The 12959-nt window shown below is 37.8% G+C and overlaps 1 non-coding gene across 1 annotated transcript; it reads right to left on the minus strand.

Annotated features, from left to right (window-relative positions):
• Window positions 1-6341: 6341 nt before the first annotated feature.
• Window positions 6342-6476, minus strand: LOC115517523. Its single transcript, XR_003969964.1, has one exon. It is a non-coding gene; the product is annotated as a small nucleolar RNA SNORA17 (small nucleolar RNA).
• Window positions 6477-12959: the final 6483 nt, after the last annotated feature.

Raw genomic sequence — 12959 nt, forward strand, 5'->3', positions numbered from 1 at the left:
TTATATTTTTCCTGTTATTTATTACTTTGTTGCTTAATATTTATATTTGTAATGGATTCTTATTGGGTACAATACATTGAAAAGGACAAACATAAAGTCAGATTCTGAGTGAAGAATTTGCCATGCTTTTAAGGCGAGCGGAGAAGAGAGAAGACTAAATTTTTAAGCTCAAAAATTCTGAAGAACGGGGCACCTGGCTAGCTCAGTCAGTCATAGAGCCAGAATGTGCTGATTCTTGATTTTGGGGTTGTGAGTTTGAGCCCCACATTGGTTATAGAGATTACGTACAAATTAAAAATCTTTAAAAAAATTCTGAAGGGCAAAACTGAATCACCTAAAATCTTTAAGACTGAAGAACAAGAGAACCATTAAAATCATAAGTAAAACTTGGAAGGGAGGGGCACCTGGGTGGCTTCCTAGGTTAAGTGTATCACTTAGGCTCAGGTCATGACCTCAGGGTTCAGATCCTCATTGGGCTCTGTGCTGTCAGTTAGGAGCCTGGAGCCTGCTTCAGAGTCTGTGTCTCTCCCTCTCTCTGCTCCTCCCTCACTTGTGCGCATGTGTGCTCTCAAAAAACAAAACAGGACAACAACAACAAAAAAACCCATTAAAAAAAATAAGACTTGGAAGGGATATATCCAAGGAGCAGGCACAAATCACAAGTATACTGAGACTTGTAAAAATTACAATCCGATTCAAATAAGCTCAGTACTTGATTGGATTGAAGTGATTATAACAACATTTTATGCCTCATGGAAGGAACAGTAAATAGTTTCTGGAGGAATATTTTGTCAGATCTATATGATTTTTTTTTAATAAAAATGTGCCTAAAATACATAAAATAGGAATATGCAAAGAAGCAGAGATATATGCCTCATAATTAAGAGGAAAATAGTTAAGAACAAGGGTGGCTCAATTGTTGAAATTAGTAAAGGGGAAAAAAATCATATATTTTAAGAGAGAGATTACAAAGCCAAAAAAATGGAGAAAACAATAAAAATTTTAAGGAAATGGAATATCGAAGAAAGAACCAAATATTTTAGAACTGTAAAAGCAACATGAAATTATGAATTTAAGTGGACTTAAAAACAGAGTGAACACAGCAGAAAGAATCAGTGGATTCAAAGACAAGTCAATAGATACCCATATTGATGTGCAGAGATGTAAAAGACAAAAAAAAATCAGAAGGTTATAGGTATATGTGTCCACATACACAGAAATAATAATTATTTTATATAAGGGTTTGTGCCTGAGACCCTATCTTTTGGAATATTACAAAAATACACAGGACCATGTTACCTTTACAAAACAATTTGAAATTTGGAGCCCGGTCCCCTCCCTCGGAGCCCAGCAGCACTGCTATCTTCCTGGGCCAGCATGAATGCCCCTCAGAGCAGAGGGGGTGGGGGGCGGAGCAGCTCTGGCAGGAGGTGGACACGGGAAGGAACAAGGTCTCAGCAGGTGGCCGCAGAGTTCAATAGTACTGCATGTAGAATGCCTGTAAAGATGCCCTGCTGGTAGGTGTTCCAGCTGGAGGCAACCCCTGGAGCCCAGATTCTAGGCTTTCTTCTAAAGACTGTAGGGAAGAATACCAGAGTGGAAAATATAAATTAATTATATTAATTATATTTCTTATCAACAAGTTAGAGAAACTTTAAGTTTTCCTTTAAACTAGTCATTTTGCTGTGTAAATTATTTTAAAGATCTAATAAACCTATAAAACTGGACAAGAGATTCATATTCTTTCTCTCTCTTTCCCAGTTTCCTTTCTCCTTATTTTTTTCCTATATCCTTCTGATTGTTCCCTGACCTTCTCTCTTTCAAAAATTTCTTGATCTGAAGGGCTTTGCTACAGTGGATCAATTATCTCCAGCAGCCACTACTAGTTTTTGATGACTGGTGTTCACAGTCCTCTATCAAAGCTGGAAACCAGCTACACAGTATTTTTTTTCATTTTTTCTTTTTCTATATAATTCAGAGCTGTAATAAACACTTTTAACCATTGTTTCATAATCATGATAATAATCATACTTATTTTACTGCTGAAAAGATGAGTTAAAAGGTAAATGCCCAAAAGGAACACGGTTAATAGTCTATTTGGAGTTAGCTTCTGGAAAGAATGTTGGTTTGGAGAAAAGTTCAGTTTGGCTGAGAACTATGATTTCTATGAATCAAAAATAATAAAACTCTTCATAAGATTGCATGTCCAATGAAGAGGTAATTGACATAAGAAGAAATATAAATGGTCAGTAGATCTATGAAAAGTATTCTCTGTATCTATAATAATTCTATTATTTTTCTTGGCACTAACTGCTTCTGGTTTCCTCTAATTTAGTCTGCTATCCTCACTGTTGTCTATTATAAAATTGTTGATGTTGTTTAAATCCACAAGAGTTACCAGATACCAGCAATAAAAAAAAGGACAGAGTTATAAAGTACTAGATACAGGAGGGCCTTTTAATTTTCTAGTGTGGTCAACAAGAATTTATTGAATTTATTTTTACTATGTACTCTGATCACTTTTGGACACTATAGATGAAAAAAATAGGTTCTGTAGGTTATACTAAAGAAGTAAAAGCCTATCCCTGCTTGCTCACCTAATACTTGCTTTAAAAGTTAACATTATTTTAGTTGAATTACAAAAGACAAAATATTACTACTAAATTAACTATATTAATAGTCATATTAATAACACTGTTATAATTTATTTTCAATCATGTCCTAGGTGGGAGAATTAAATCTTGATTCCAAGGGTATAATAGTAAAATCAAATGAGTTAAAGCAGAACTCCCCAAAGAGAATCAAAACTTAGGATGGGGGTGCGGGGGGGAAGGAAAAAGGAAGAAAGGAAGGAAGAAAAGAAAGAAAAGGAAGAAGAAAGAAAGAAAGAAAGAAAGAAAGAAAGAAAGAAAGAAAGAAAGGAAGGAAAGGAAGGAAAGAGGGAAGGAAGGAAGGAAATTAGACAATACCTATTTTTTTTTTTGAACTATGAATTTTAGGGCCATGTAAAAACTAAGTCTCCCTGTTTCTTTCTGTGTCTGCCTGCTCTCTCTATCTCTCTGAATACCCACTGTATTTTCACCCACATTGTCTAACTTAATCTCTACAATAACCCCATGAAATAGGTCCTGAGGTTGGTCCCCATTTGTAACCTGTTAGAAGGCTCAGAACAGAGAAATAGTGTGGCTGGGGTGGGGAGTGGGATGCATACCCAATGTTTGTGACTCCAGTCCTTTCTCCTTCTTTGGTATCATTCCGCATTTCCTACTCTTCATTTCCAAAAGCATAATTCCATTCTCATGGTAACTATTGACTGTTACAACTTTTGAGAGATTTCATTCCATATTTTCTATCAGGATTTTTCCTGAGCTAAATCATTAACAGTCCATTTTTCCATGTTTGGAAATTTCTGTTATTTATGCCTACATACCTGTGCCTGGAACATAATCCAGAAAAACTGTAGCCCCTGATGACTGTGGTGCTGTGAGAACCCAAATACTTCCTCAACCAGGGCATTTAGGGAGCTCTCAGACTGAATAGCAGGTGTTCTTTATGATGCTGTATGGAGTCCAGAAGTCCCAAATGTAGCTAGGAGAAGAAACCCTTGATATTTCTGGAAACTGCAAAAATTCCAAGCCATCCCAATTAGTATTAATGGAAATATAGTGTTAAAACATTGTAAAATTGTCTTAAATGTGATAGAGGAAGGGAATTAAGGGAGTAGTTAAGAAATTTAGAGAGTATAAACCAGTTATTGCGTTGTGTGAACATTCTAGACAGTCTGGAGAATACAAACATTTTAAATTATGGCAACTACACTAAAATAACATTGAATATGTAGTGAAGCAGAGTTACATACCTTCACCTCAACCCCACGTTAGCTCATCAGGAAGAAGTGGCTGTGATGCAGTGTGTTGCAAACATTCTGTTGTTTATTTCCTTCTCTTCTCATGGTTAGAAAGCATTTGCTAAATAGGCATTTCACTAGTCCTGACTGGTGGGGGACTCTACACAAGTTCCAAGCATTTACCAAGTATAGACTTCATAGTCACTATCCCTGTGTCTGGTACATTCTATGTAGGTATTCTAGGGAGTAAATGAGTCCTAAATTTCAGCTCCACTAAGGAAGAAGAAACCATGGTAGAGAAGTGGGTCAATGTGTTCAACTGAGAGAGGTTTTAAGATTGTTATTCTTTGAGGGAGAATGGAGTAGTTACCTAATTAGATCTTGCTCACTTATCCCTAGGTAAAACTAAAAGAGTGAAAAGTCTCAGAGACTTCACCTAAGATGAGCATTTATGTAGCAAAGGGCACTTAGATATATCATCTTCCTAAAGTGGGTCCAATCAGGCAGAGGGAAGTAATTTTAAAGGACTGAGAAAAATGTAATTGTGATAGAGGATGAGAGCAATACCTCTTGCTTATATTAATATATTCACTTACCAGGGATTTTTATTTTATTTTATTTTTTTATTTTATTTTATTTTATATTTTATTTTATTTTGAGAGAGAGAGAGTGAGAATGTGAGTGGGAGAGAGAGAGAGAGAGAGAGAGGAGAGAGAGAGAGAGAGAGAGAGAGAGAGAGAGAGAGAGAGAGACTTAATCTCCAAGCTCAGTGTGGAGCTCGACAAGGGGCTTGATGTGGGGCTTGACATAGGGCTCAATCCCATGACCCAGGGATAATGACCTGAGCCAAAATTAAGAGTTGGATGCTCAACTGACTGAGCCACACAGGTGCCCTGATTTACCAGGGATTTTAATCACTTATCAATCAATCATCCTGGACATTAGCAAGTCACTTTGGGGACTATATTATATTGTACATCATAATCCTAAAGCACCTGTCAACATCCACAGCTGACTAAGGTTTTTACTAGAATGTTTGCTGGCCAGTAGATCAGCCACGCTGTATGAGAGTGATTATGAAACCTTGAATAAGTGCCTGGTAGAAGTAAGCAGAGAACCCACAACAGCATAAGCTCAGGTATGAGAGTGAAAACACATGCACACAACTCAAAAAGACTCAAAACTTGGAGGCATCTGGGTAGCTCAGTCGGTTAAGCATTTGACTTTGGCTTGGGTCATGATCTCATGGTTTGTGGGTTTGAGCCCCATGTAGGGTTCTGTGCTGACAGCTCAGAGCCTGAAGTCTACTTCAGACTCTGTCTCCCCCTCTCTCTCTGCCCCTCCCCCACTGTTTCTCTCCCTCTCTCTCTCTCTCTCAAAAAAAAAAAAAAAAAAAGAAAGAAAAGAAAAGAAAAGAAAAGAAAAGAAAAGAAAAGAAAAGCAAAGCACAAAGACTGAGGGCGCCTGGGTGCTCAGTCAAGCCTTTCACTTCGGCTCAGGTCATGATCTCATGGTCCATGGATTTAAGCCCCACATTGGGCTCTGTGCCGGCAATGTGGAGCCTGCATGGGATTCTCCCTCTTTCTCCTTCTCTCTCTGCCCCTCCCCTGCTCATGCTGTCTCTCTGAAAATAAATAAACTTAAAAAAAAGACTCAGAACAATTCCTATTGGATTTACACTATTCACTAATGTTTAAGGTGGAGGAAGGAGGTAAGTTTAAATAACGATGTCTGCAAATGAGTTGTTGCCAACTTAAAAAGGGATACATGTGTATATATCACAGGGGATGTTAGGAAAAAGACATAGACATTCATTTCTTAAATTAGGATTCTGGATTATGTTAGGAAGGGCCATTCTAAGACCACTGACTCAAAAATAATTGTAATTTGGAGTTAAGTAATTATTACACAAAAAGGAATTTACTTACTTAGTAGTAGGTAGACTTGTTGAATGTTGGCCTGGATCTTCTCCCAGACTGAGCAATAGATTAGTGTCACTGAGGTCTCTGATCAGCAGACTGCTCATAATTTTGTTTGTGTTGACCACCTGAATTCAAATGGGCTTCTATGAAATAATAGGGGGGCAATTAAATTCTGTTCTTTTATTTGACTTTATTATTTTTTACATCAACTGCTTGTTTGAAGAAAAAGTAGTAAATAGTAAGGCAACTTAAACTGAGTTGTTTTTCTAAGTTGTTTTCTCAACAATATTTGAAAAATACCTTTTTTTTTTGTCTTGAGTAGTTTGGATAGACAACTAGATTAAAAATTTCAATGGCTTTTAACTTGTACTTCTGTATTTCTCCAGCTGCTAGGCAATGGGGCTCCTAATCCATTACAATGAAAAAAATACTGAAAGACCCAGCCTGATTAGTATAATTATAAATAAGACCAAGACATCTATGAGCTAAGAATTGTTGTGCGCAGGTAATGAGGAGGGAAGAATTAAGCGGTGTAATTATGGATGTGTTCCACTTCCTACATTTTTTTTTCAAGTGTCAACCTATTAATCATTCAGATGTTCACCAGCCAGAACACTGGGCCTGGATAAGCCACTTTTCCTTTCTGTCACCTAATGACACAAATGTGACACAAAAGCAGCCACACCTGCAATGCCTCTTCATGCAATGTATTTGGAAGATTGAACAATTCAAGTTTTATTTCCCTGTGGATGAAGGATCAACAGGCTATTAGGATATTGCACAGAAAGGCCTGAATCTGCAAAACATTTATACTTCAGGGTGAACTTATTCTAACACCAATGTGTCAACTTATCTGAGACCCCAGGATGCTCATCCAGGCACTGAGTTTCCAGCAGGCAAACTCTCAGCAGGAAGGCCACCTTATTCCTCCTCCCTCTGCCTTTCTAGCATAGGAGGTGCACCTGCAGCATCTTGAGTCAGGCCGGGTCGTGTCCAGCATGGGGCCAAAAGTGGGGCTTGAAATCACAACCCGAGGTCAAGACCTGAACTGAGATCTTGGATCTCAGATCTCGGATATCTTGGATGCTCAGCCAACTGAGCCACCCAGGCGCCCCCACTTCCTACATTTTTAACAGTACTATTTTGATGATATCCTCATAAGCCCCTAAGAGATAACATTTTTTGTGTTGTTAAGGATTATTTTACTTCTATCTTCAACTTCTTTCCATCCAGATATAGAAGCCTGGGACATATAAGGTTATGATTTCTCTAACCTACTGTTTTCAAAACAAAGTTTTGTTTGGTGGAGTCCCACCTGCTTGGTGCCTATTAGTTTCTAGCCCATCATTTTCTAGCAGTCTACTCAAGGAAGAGACTGAGTTAAGACTGTATCTTATAACAAGTACTAGATGTAAATATATGTAGTGTAGATCCCTTACCTTAAAGAAGGTGCTATTAGATTGGTAAGTCAACAGTGGTAAGACACTGAACAGCAGACGGTGCTATACAATTAAAGGACTACAAATTTCAAAGGATTAAAGGTCAACATGGGCAGCACAGATTGGTGAAAGTACTATGGGATATGGCTAATTTGATTGAACGATAGACTCTCCAAAGATACCGAGAGTAAGGAATGTGATTTCAAATAGTGGAGACCCCTATTAGCATAATACGTGAAAGAGGACGTATTATGAAAAGAGGACAGTGAATGGTATAAACCGGGGAGCCCAGGTTTTAAAGACAGGCAAAAGTAGCCTGAAACTTGGCACTGTCACTTGTGAACTATCCAAACTTAGTCAAGTTACAAACTCTGAGCCTCATATTCTTTTATCTAAAATGGGATTCTTGTATTACCTTAATTTTTTTTTTGTATATTTCTGGACAGTATCCAACCAATCTAGCTCAGGTAAACAAATAAATGCATAATATGTAAAATGGTGATAGTAGTGGACCCGATTTAGTTTATACAACACACCAGTATTCACTCTTGCCTTCCTTGCTTTCTTTCTAGCCCCAGTATCCATAAAATGATTGTCTTTGCCTCTGCTAACAACCAGGGGCCCAATATGGTTGCTTCTATAGATCCCTGATATCTCTCAGGCATGATAAGACATTGTTCTGTCTCCTTCTCAGACAAGAACTTAGAGTTTTGAGGAAAAATCAGATAGCAAACAAATACTTATGTAAATAAATAAATAAATAAATAAATAAATAAATAACTGAAAGCTGTACATAACTTCTGTGGAAGAAAAGGTATATAGTGCTGTGAGAGAGTGAAAGAGGAAATAATTTTTTATTAGTTAATTTTTTTATTTGACTAGAGTTGACACATAATATTACATTAGTTTCATATGTACAACATAGTGATTCACTTTCTCTTTATATCATGCTATGATATAAAGCACACAAGTGTAGCTACCATCTGTCACCATACAACATTGTAGTATATACCATTGACTATATTCCCTAAGCTGTGCCTTTATCCCATTACATTCATTCAATAAGTGGAAGCCTATATCTCCTATTCCCCTTCCCCCATTTTGCCTGCCTTCTCCCAGCAACTATCAGTTTGTTCTCTGTATTTATAGGTTCATTCTGCTTTCTGTTTATTTACTTGTTTTGTTTTTTTAGATTTCATGTTATAAGTGAAGTCATATGGTATTTATCTTTCTCAGACTTATTTCACTTAGCAAAATACCTTCCAGGTCAAACAAAATCAAAGTCATCACAAATGGCAAGATCTCATTCTTTCTTTGGCTGAGTAATATTCCATTATTAGATAGATAGATAGATAGATAGATAGATACAGATATAGATATAGATATATACCACATCATCTTTATCCATTTGTCTATTGATGGGCATTTAGGTTGCTCCATATCTGGGCTATTGTAAATAATGCTGTGATAAACATGGGAGTGCAGGGGCGCCTGGGTGGCTCAGTCGGTTAAGCGTCTGACTTCAGCTCAGGTCACGATCTCGCGGTCTGTGAGTTCAAGCCCTGCGTCGGCCTCTGGGCTGATGGCTCAGAGCCTGGAGCCTACTTCTGATTCTGTGTCTCCCTCTCTCTCTGCCCCTCCCTGCTCATGCTCTGTCTCTCAAGTAAATAAACGTAAAAAAAAAAAACCAAACATGGGAGTGCATATATCTTTTTGAAAAGGTGTTTTCATTTCTTTGGGTAAATACCCAGTAGTGGAAAAATGGAATCATATGGTGTTTCTATTTTTAATTTTTTGAGGAACCTCCTTAGTGGTTGTACCAATTTACAGTCCTACCAATAGTGTTTGGGGGTTCCTTTTTCTCTTCATCATTGCCAACACGTGTTATTTCTTATCTTTTTATTGTAGCTATTCTGACAGCTGTGAGGTAATATCTCATTGAGGGTTTGATTTGCATTTCCCTGATGATTAATGATGTTGAGTATCTTTTCATGTGTCTGTTGTCCATCTTATGTCTCCTGTGGAGTAATGTCCATTCAGGTCCTCTGCCCATATTTTAAATGGGGTATTTGTTTGTTTGTTTTTTGGTGTTAAGTTGTATGAGTTCTTTATATATTTTTATGTTAATCCTTTACTGGATATATTATTTGCAAATATATTCTCCTATTCAGTAAGTTGTCTTTTGTTTTGTTGATGGTTTCCTACACGGTGCAAAAGCTTTTTATTTTGGCATAGTCCCAATAGTGTATTTTTGCTTTTGTTTCTTTGCCTGTGGAGACATATCTAGAAAAACGTGGCTATGGCTAGTGTCAGGAATTATTGTCTGTGTTCCCTTCCAGGATTTTTATGGCTTCAGATCTCACATTTAGGTCTTTAATCCATGCTGAATTTATTTTTGTGCAGGATATAAGAAAGTGATCCCCAGTTTTATTTTTTGTATGTAGGTGTCTAGTTTTCCCAGCACCATTTGTTGAAGAAACTCTCCATTTTTCTTTAATCCATATTAAAAGTAGCTCTTGTGATTGGTGTATTGCAGGAGGTGAGGCTTAACGCATAATTTGTGTTGCTCCAGAGATACCACACGTTTGGTTCTTCTTCCCCCCACAGAAGCCCCTAGGTATCTCCTCCCTTCAGGGCATCCTGATACATAGCCCCATTTCATATGCTATCAATCCCTTTTTCTTCCCCTGGGTGCCACTCCCAAGCACACATGACCCACAGTGTATAAGTGCACATGGTTTGGAACATAAGCATCTTCAAAATTCATTTTTTGAGAGGGAATGTTAGGGTCACGAGCCAGCTGGGTCCCCTGCAGTGTGCATCCTTATCCACATGTGAACCTCTGTCGGGACTGTGACCTGGGAGGAGTCTGCTCTTCTGTGTCACCAAGCACTTGGGGCATGTACGTGCCAGTGTAGATGAGCAACTGTCTGGTCACCTGGGTGGTGTGGCACAGGACCTGCAGCCGGCTCCTCAGCAGGGCCTTGACTCCTATACACCAGATGTTGTAGGACACCGAATATATCTCATACATGGTGGTCTTGATGTTGGATATTTTTGCCTCCTTTGTCATAGACTGATTGGCCATACAAGTGTGGGTTTGTCCTAGGCTTTCTGTTCTGTTCCAGTGATCTATGTATCTGTTTTTGTATTGTGTCTTTTTAAGGTTTATTTATTTATTTTTAGAGAGAGAGACAGACAGAGAGAAAGAGAGAGAGAGTGTGTGTGCACAAGTTGGGGAGGGGCAGAGAGAGAGGGAGAGAGAGAATCCTAAGCAGGCTCCACACTGTCAGCACAGAGCCCAACACAGGGCTCGATCCCACCAACAGATCCCTCAGATCATGACCTGAGACCTTGGTGATTAAATCAAGAGTTGGCCTCTTAACTGAACCACCCAGGTGCTCCAGTACCATACTGTTTTGATTATTACAGCTTTGCAATGTATCTTGAAATCTGGGATTATGATACCTCCAGGTATCTTGTCTTCTTCAGGATTGCTTTGGCTATTATTTATTTGTTTATTGTATTACTTATTCTAGTTTTGTGAATAATGCTGCTGATATTTTGATAGAGATTGCCTTGAATCTGTAGATTGCTTTGGGTGATATGAACATTTTAACAATATTAATTTTTTCCAATACCTGAGCATGGAATAACTTTCCATTTTTCCATTTGTTTGTGTCATCTTCAGTGTCTTTCATCAATGTTTTATGGTTTTGGGGATAGAGGTCTTTCACCTCACTTAAGTTTATTCCTAGGTATTTTATTTTTCTGGTGCAACTGTAAATGGTGTTATTTAAAAAAATTCTGTTTTTCTCTTTCTGCTACATCATTATTAGTATACAGAAACACTACCATATTTTGGCTGTTAATTTTGTACCCTGCCACTTTACTGAATTCATTTATTACTTCTTGTAGTTTTTTTTTTTTTTTTTTTGGTGGAGTCCTTAGGATTTTCTATGTATAGTGTGATGTCTTCTGCATATAGTGACAGTTTAACTTCTTCTTTACCCATATGGATGCTTCTGATTTCTTTTTCTTGTTTGATTATTGTGGCATAGCATATTCAGTGCTATGTCAGATGAAAGTGGTGAGAGTGGACATCCTTGTCTTGTTCCTGATCTTAGAGGAAAAGCTCTCTGTTTTTCACCATTGAGTATGATGTTAGCTATGGTTTTTCATATATAGCCTTTATTATGTGGAAGTATGTTTTCCCTAACCCCATCTGGTTGAGAGTTTTTATCATGAATGGACATTGAATTTTATCAAATGCTTCCCCCCCCCATCTAATGATAAGGCAATTTGATTTTTATCTTTTTTGTTTGTTGATGTCCTTTATGCATTGATTGATGTGTGAATATTGAACCACCCTTGCAGCCCAGAATAAATCCCACTGGATCATGGTGAATTATCTTTTTAATGCATTGCTATATACCATTTGCATTTTGTTGGGGATTTTTGCATCTGTGTTTATCAGGGCTATTGGCCTATAGTTTTCTTTTTTGTGTGGTATCTTTTTCTGGTTTTGGTCTCAGGGTAATTCTGGCCTCAATTGTGTCATAGACTCTGGGTCTAGAGTTCTTTCTTGTCCAGCAAGAAAGTGGGATGCAGGATTAAAATGCGAGAGATGTCCAGGAAAAGACAAGAGTCCTGAATAAGGGTCCTTGCTCCGTACTTATTAGCATCAGAAGGCTTACAAGCGTGATGGATGTGCACAAAGAGACAGTGAATCTTTGAACATTAACTCATGGGTGTGAGGGAAAGGGGGTTTTGAAGATATACAGTGTTAGGGGTTTAGGTCAATATAAAAATCCTGGCTCAGGGCAGATGGATGTTAACTGCAGACAAGAGGCTCTGTGTCTGTTTATCTTAGCCAGCCTAGGGGATAAGACAAATAAACCATGCTGCCTCAGGGTTAACAAGGCACCTTTCTTTTGCTAATTAGCTCCTCTCTGGGCAGCTTCACCCCCCACCATGGTCTATAGCCCTATTTACCTGTTTACCTAATTTGGTCCTTCCTTCCTGTGAAAGCAACTTTCTGCTGTTGTACTAAATTGGGAGGTGTTTTCACCCTGAATACCTAACCTTGTATACTCCATATACATTTGTTTTGGGGCTTTTGCCCCTTGTCTCTATCTTGGGGGCCTTTGCCCCGCCCTCTCTATCCTTATTTGACTAATCTTGTTTACCCAAATTTGGGTGTGAGCATCCTATGGCTTTGTAATTCTTCATGCCTTGTCAACCCATTGGTGCAAGCCCATGGAATTTCTAAACTTATTCCCAACTTCTCATTTTATATATGTGTGTGTGTGTGTGTGTGTGTGTGTGTGTGTATGTATATGTATATGTATATACATATATATGTATATATATGTGTGTATATATATATGTGTGTGTGTGTGTGTGTGTATGCACACACATGTATGTATGTATATATATGCCACAAGAAATAAAAGTGTTTTAAAATCAGGTTTATTTCAAAGCACAATAAAAAGCAAGAGAAACTACAATCTTGGGAGAAAGCAATTATCAGAAGCTGAGTCAGATATGACATATTTTGGAATTATTGTATAAGGAATTTAAAATAATTATAATTAATACATAAAGCGTTCTAATTGGAAAAGTAGACTATATGCAAAAACAGATTGGTGAGGTAAACAGAGAGATAGAAGCTATATGAATCAAAAGGAAATGCTGGAAATCAAAAACATGGTAAGACAAATGAAGGATGCCTTTCATAGGCTCATCACT

Source organism: Lynx canadensis, chromosome B3, assembly GCF_007474595.2.
Source record: "Lynx canadensis isolate LIC74 chromosome B3, mLynCan4.pri.v2, whole genome shotgun sequence".
NCBI classification, from domain to species: Eukaryota; Metazoa; Chordata; class Mammalia; order Carnivora; family Felidae; genus Lynx; species Lynx canadensis.